The sequence below is a fragment of the Penaeus chinensis genome, chromosome 8, assembly GCF_019202785.1.
Source record: "Penaeus chinensis breed Huanghai No. 1 chromosome 8, ASM1920278v2, whole genome shotgun sequence".
Lineage (NCBI taxonomy): Eukaryota > Metazoa > Arthropoda > Malacostraca > Decapoda > Penaeidae > Penaeus > Penaeus chinensis.
The window spans coordinates 20,249,189-20,256,688 of NC_061826.1; the positions used below are offsets into that span (position 1 = coordinate 20,249,189).

General features: G+C 39.2%; 1 protein-coding gene across 1 annotated transcript in view; it reads left to right on the top strand.

Moving 5' to 3' along the window:
- Positions 1-7,500, top strand: part of LOC125028159 (mediator of RNA polymerase II transcription subunit 7-like) — a 22,554-nt gene that overhangs the window by 14,213 nt on the left and 841 nt on the right. The gene's annotated exons all lie outside the window — the stretch shown is intronic.

Consider the following 7,500-nt stretch of genomic DNA (forward strand, 5'->3'; position numbering starts at 1 on the left):
GAAAAATGAGTTTTAGAAGTACGTGTACGTGATATTACAACGTTATATTATGGTCACATGGACAGTATAGTTACGGCGCAGGATGACTTCAGTGCTATATCATATTGTATTTTGTGTTGCTGTGCAATAACCAAGATATAGAGCAATGGTTGGGCTTTTTCATATGTAAAACGTAGCCAGTAAGCAAGCAAAAAAAATATGGAAAATTAATAGAAAATTATCAAAGTTTGAAGGTCAATTACTCGTAAAGCTTTTTTTTTTTTTTCTATTTCAGACTTCTCACGGCTCACAGGTTTTGTCCGATCTCAAAATGCTTTTCCCCCTAAACAGAACGTCAGTATGTGCATAGAACTACATATCGTTTTTGTTTTTAATTCAAAATATATATATATTTTTTTTTTTTTACAAATTTTTAACCTTTATTTTTTTCTTTCTCTTTTTTTTTTTTTTTTTTTTTTTTTTTAGAATTATGTAACATGCGATAATTTAGAATTGAATTAATGAATTTCCAAATTGGTATACGTTGTTTTGTTTATATGACCTAGAGGTTTTCTCAGCAAAAGTAATATAGAAAATTAAGTGGTAACTCTGGGACGTGAGAAGGCTAGAGTTAACCTAATTTTAAAAAATAGATTTTTTGTTGTGCCTACAATTCCCTTCAGTCAAATTAAATAAAATTCAGTATAAAGATGCATAATACAGTACTCTTTCATCCTACCAAATTTCATTAAAATCTGTAAGACCATTTTCTATTTTTCAACAAAAAAGTGAAAATCGGCATTTTCTCAGGGACAGTGTATTCCAATTTGGAAATTCATTAATTTGTTTCAAAATTATCCCATGTTACACAACTGAAAAAAGAGAGAAAAAAAAGTAAAAAAAATTTTAAAAAGAAAATAGCTCGAATTTAAAAAAAACTATTTTTTATGCCCATACTGACGTTCTGTTTAGGGGACAAAGCATTTTGAGATCGGACAAAAGCTGTAAGCCGTGAGAAGTCTGAAATATGAAAAAAGCCTTTACGAGTAATCGACCTTCAAACTTTTTTGATAATTTTCTATTAATTTCCAATATTTTTTTTGCTTGCCTACTGGCTACTTTTTACATAAGAAAAATCCCAACCATTGCTCTATCTCTTGTTCTTTACTTCATTCAGATTGGATCAATAGATATTGCACAGCATCACAAAATACAATATAATATAGCACTGAAGTCATCCTGTGCCGTAACTATGCAGTCCACGTGACCATAAAATTACGTTGTAATATCACATTCACGTACTTCTATACTCGCTTTTTCTGCAGTCAGGAGTCCTCTATACCTCATATTACCCTCCACCTCGCCCCCCCCCCCCCCCCCCCCCCCGACCGCAAATGGGAGGTAGGGAAGATAAAGGGGTGTGGAGTAAATATAAATATACTCTTACGTAGTCACCCAGAAGCAAACAGGGGGTACAACGGGAGGAAGGGAGAGTAAGAAGAAAGCTAATACTAAAACATGGATACTACTACTCATGGTTCCTGGTCCTCTTTCAACTGAGATGAGGAAAAATCCTCAACTCAGTTGAAATATCCCTTCAGAGAGTATCATAGGCTACCAACCCACTCCTTGTCGCCAAGGAAGGCAGACACGGCACACTGGCACACGCGCGTACACTCATGCACTCGCGCATGCACGTTACTTTTACCCTCCTGTGATCCATTTTAATAGGTAATGTCAAAATATAACTTGATGTTGGTGCGTCACTAAGGCATAAGTACATATACGTGAAATTTGCTGAGCAGCAAAATTGTTGTCCGGGGTTAGGCCCTCCTTTGACCACCTAATTTTTCTTCACGGGAATTCTTAGTCACGTGGGTAATTCTACAGTAGTATACGAATCTGAAACTGGGCATAATTCATTTTCGACCCCCTCTACCCAACCCCCCCACTCAAACCCAGGGACGCTCCCCTTAAACAGATGCCATATCACTTCTCAAGTTACTCAATTACTCTCTAATGATTATAACAATAAATGACCTTTTGTTATTTGTGATATATTTTATATTTTCATAATGTTTAATTTTATGTAATATAACTCTATGCTGCCAGTTACAGCAGGTAGGAATAGGATCCAGGAACATATAGATAGTGGTGCTCTTCCAGTCATGATTCATGGATGGTACATTCCACACTCATTTATTGATGGAAATGATAGAAGAGCTATTTCCCAAATGCCCACTAAGACTAATCACCCTCCAAGAGCTTTGTGTCACCCTGGCTTTCAGCCAGATTTTTCATGACAGCATATTCCTGTCACCCCAGTCAACTTTTTCCATGACTGCATATTCACATCATCCACCTCTCGGCCAAATTTTTTTGTGATGTGCAAGTCATGTCCCTCGGCTCCAAGGGGTTAAGATAAGAAAGAACACTTTGTCTATCACAAATGTAGGAATAGGAATGCATGAGAATTAGTTTCTCAGATGTATCCTCGTGAGAAATACTTCTTATTAATATACATCTTAGGCTGTGAAGATATTAATTCTCATTCATACCTTTTTTAACAAAGATAAGAAACCTTGCTTGTTTCATCATGTGTAAACCCCCCCTTAATCTAATGCCCATTGGTGTTGTGGGAGGCTTAGGGGAAAGAAACTTAGTCCCACTGTTTGGGACCTCCTACCTTCGGCTAAAGCCTTCAGCTCAATCAATTTTGCACAGTCTTCTCTTGACCTTTCCTGTTGAGACTGAGACCCAATGCCAGGGATCACCCCAAACTTAGGCCTCAACCCTTGACTCAACTATTTTTACAGTCTTCTCTTCTTCCCCTCTCCTTTTCCTTCTCTTCTCCAACCCCTTATACCATCCACTTCCTAAGGTCTGAGAGCTGTGTTGTAAGAATGAAAGGCTGACAGCCTAGGGGAGTCATAGGCATGGTATTCCCCAGTTTAGTTGTTTAGAAATGGTCCACCCCTTGGGGTCCCCATGAGTGATGGACCATTTCTCTCCCCAACATACTCCAGGCTTACCATGGCAAGTAGTAAAAATTTTATAACACAATTAGGGGCAGTGAGACTTGCCACTTATCAACTAGCCCAACTGGTTTTAATTCTGCTGGTTCCCTAATCCCAGGGTCTCCTTTGACCATGACTCAGAACACTACTATTACCCCCTCCTCAATGCCTACCATCACCTCAGTCAAGTCCAAATCATCCACCCAGGTCATTACTCAACCTCCAGGAAACATTCCTCCTCTCCCAACATCTTCTACTTCATCTCCTCCAACCGCACAGCTTTCTTCATCTACTACCCTCTCCTCTCTTATTACTACTCTACAGCCTTAGTGTTCACCTCTCTGCAGTACTACTTCACTCAATGCCACTCCCTCTTCTAAAAAGCCCATTCTTCTACCCCCCCCTCTGTAAATCTTTTGAATACTCTGTTTAACCCAGCCAAATGTGATGCCCTCTACATCCCCTTACTCTGACAACATTCTCCTCTTCCAACAATGCCTCCAAAAACAAATAGGCAAAGTTTCCTTATTCACCTGTTTTGTGGACTGGGATACAGTATCAGTACAATGATTCACCATTTCCCGTAGAGCAGGGGTTCCCAAACTTTTTGTTCCTCAGTACCCCTTAGGCTTTTTATAGGTTCCCATGTACCCCTAACACTAAAAATTAAGCTTAATAGTAAAAAAGGACATTTTAATATTTTAATTATTTAAGTCTGCATGTTTAGAAATTTCAATAAAGGTGGTGCTAATCAACACAAAGAAAATGAGAAAAGTGCAATCTGAGTGCAGATTACAACACCATGTATTGTGCAAGTAATTGTTTCCTTCAGACCAAATGTACCCCCTGAAACGTGCAAATGTACCCCTGGGGGTACATGTACCCCAGTTTGGGAACCCCTGCCGTAGAGGCTACCATATGTCCTTCACCAATATTGCCAAGATTACTTTCCTTTATCAACTATCCCCACTGACATTAAGGCAACTGTCCCAGCCATTGCCTACCTTGCCCCAGTTATTTGATTATAAAAAGATAATGGTTTAAGATGACTTTTTTCATGTAATAAAGTATATAATTTCACTTCAAATCATATATCATTTTAACCATGCTCTCCTATAGGGGCCCAAAACATTGATTTTTCCTTCTTTCTCTCTTTCTTTCTCCCTTTATTATTATTATTATTATTATTATTATTATTATTATTATTATTATTATTATTATTATCCACAAATTACCTAAAAAATATTCCTCAGCTACATCAGTTCTATGTGAAAGGCAACTTGGAATACTGTTTTTTAAAATTTACATATAAAATTGTTGGGGACTGTTTGTTATTTCTCTCTCTCTCTCTCTCTCTCTCTCTCTCTCTCTCTCTCTCTCTCTCTCTCTCTCTCTCTCTCTCTCTCTCTCTCTCTCTCTCTCTCTCTCTGTCTTTCTCTCTCTGTTTTTCTGTCTTCTTTTCTTTCTTGCCTCCCAAAAATCTGGATTGGACATACCCTACACCTCCAAAATGCCCTTCATATTGAAGTGCTCTTTTCAATGGAAATTACCAATTTCAAATCAAAACAACTTTAACAACAGTGTGCAGTAACAACAATTAGAACGAAGCCAAACCAGATATTATTATCATTATTTATACTTTCATTTTTTAACTTCAGTGCTTCATACTCAATACACATACAGACCCCTTTATATATTACAGCATTTTACCAGGGACTCTAGATGGAAAGCATATTTCATGTGTAAATGTACACAATTTTTTAAGAAAATCTTTCACTATAAATCATTGGGATTTTAATTTTTTCTGATATTGGTATGAACTCATATCTATGCACAGTATCATTATCAAATGCTGCATGCAAGATTACAACTAGCAGAAGTCCATACAGGTGTATCTGGTGCTAATTACTTGCTTATGTAATTTACCTGGTGGTGCTTTTGCCTTTGCTCCTCCCAAGAAGTAATCCGAGGTGGGCTCCAACAGTTGTTTGGTAGTTTTCTCATTCGGCTATGTATGTATAACTCCAAATCATCCTCTACCCCCAGCTCCACCTTAACCTGTTACTGCTGGGTCACATGTATAGCGGTCATAACAAATTGCTTGATCTGCTGGGCACAGCTATGCATGTGTCGACATGCTAGAGCGTGACAAGTGGGATGTTCTGCTACATGTAGCAGACTCTCGCTCCCAGCAGCTGATTGGTTGCTAGAAATCACTGGAGTCTATGATGCTGAGAGATTTTTTTCCTTGATCATGCTCTGAATATGACTGCTTCCCCCTCCTCAATACCTGCTGTCAGCTCAGCCATTCCAAAGCACCTGCCCAGATCATTGCTCAACCTTCAGAAAACATTCTTTTTCTCTTCCAATATCCTTCACTCAATCTCCTCTTCCTCTACAGTCTTCTTCATTTTGACCTTATCCTCTCTTATTAATACTCTAAATCCTTATTGTCCACGTCCCTTTAGTGCTACCTCATTCAGCACCTCTGCTTCTTCCTCCAGTCCTCGCAATTCAACTGGGTCCACCTCTACAAATCTTTTGAGTACTCTTTTTAGACCAGCCAAGTGGGATTTATTTATTTTTATTCTCTCTACAGCTCCTTACTTTGACAATATCTTCCTATTCCAACAGTGTCTCAAAAAACAAGTAGGCAAAGTTTCTTTCTACAGCTTTTTTGATTGTTCAAATGTTCACAGACCATCATGTCATGAATAAAATTGGTTTGAGGGTGGGTGTCATGAAAAAGTTTGGCTGAGGGCCAGGGTAACAGAACTTACCATTATGAGAATTTTGGCTGAAGGTTGTGGTGGCAGGAATGACTTGCAGTGAATGCACAAAGCTCTTAGGCATTTAGGAAGGGGCTTTAGCATTATTTCCATCGATAAGTGAGTGAAATGTACAATCTGTGGGCCATAACTGGAAGAGTGACACCTCCAGGGTGGACCTTTTTTCCCCATTGCACAAGATTGTATTACAGAAAATTGAGTATTAGAAAAAAAATTACACAAATCACCAAATTTTAGTTATTGTTATCATTATTCACATTTATGAATGATTTAGAGAGATGATATGGAGTCTGTTACCATCTGGATAAAGCAAATCAAATGACAAATAGAGACATTGGAAGATGACAGAAACGCTAAAGACACTTATGCACAATAAGAGAAAATAACATTGCAGAGGGGAAGCTTGGAGTCTTGTCACTGCACATGAGTGTTCATGTGCACCTAGTCTACAAGCCACACACCTGGTAGAGGAGCCACTCAAATAAGCCTAATTCCTGTATTTTGGGCTATGTACAGGCTGTGAAGCATCCAGATCCAAGGAGTTAATACTTGTACTGGAACTGTTCCATCATCCTAGCTGATTGCCTGGTCTATGACAAGGATTGGTCAGACTGTGAAAACAACCAGCTTACCTGCCTTATTGTCTATGCAGTATCAGCACTGTGCTATATTATTCCCTCCAGAGGCCGCTGAAAGTCCTACAACAATATTGCCAAAATTACCTTCCATAGACATGTCTACATTGAGTCCTGCCCTGTCCAACTATATCAACCCCTTCCCAGTCATAGGAAAACCTTCATTTCCTCCCCAGCCAACCCAATTGCAGAAACTCTTGATGACATTCAAATTATCTAATCATGACCCAAAATACCATACCTATACATCGTCCATCCTCCAATCTCTTCTCCCATTCCCTATACACTTCAAATGATTGCCGACATCCATCCTACTCCTGCTTATGTCCCCCCCTACACTCTTTCCTCCCATTCCCTCCCAACACATTCCATCCCTCCATTCTTCATTTGCATTACCCCCCCCCCCCCCCCCCCCTTCCTTCCCTGGTATCCCTTTCACTCCCTCATGGATACACATGTAACTCCCTTTTGTCACAATAACACTCTTTCCAGGATTTCTCCTGAAACTGCTCTTTGATCTAATTGCCCTTTACTCAATGCCACTAGGTAGTTTCCCGATACGAAAACCCTCTCTCCTGGGCTAAATTCGCAGTGATATGCATGCCACAGCATGCGTGGCATGACCGTACATGCCCCAGAAAACAGGACCAGTGCAACCATGGCATGTATGCACATCCCACCCGGAATATAGTTCAGGCATGCCATGGCATGTACCCCTACCTTAACCATTTACTCATGCTCTCTACCCTCACTTTCAGTACCATATTACCCTAAACTGCTGTACACCTCCCCCCCCTCCCCCTTTACCCTTTTCAGTACTAAATATTTCTGTAGTGCTATATGACCCTTAATGTCTACCACATTTTGCTTTGTAACCATTAACCATTATTTTGTGTAAAAAAGGGACACACGTGGCATTGATCTCCTCCCCCATGATACCTGAACTTTGAAATGAAAACATCTTTTAATATAGCTAATATTTCAAAAATTGTGCAGCTCCCCATGTATGTCTGTTTTGCATATCAAATTAGAATGTTCTATTTTAACATTATGAAGTGGAAATATGAACTAGTGAGACTT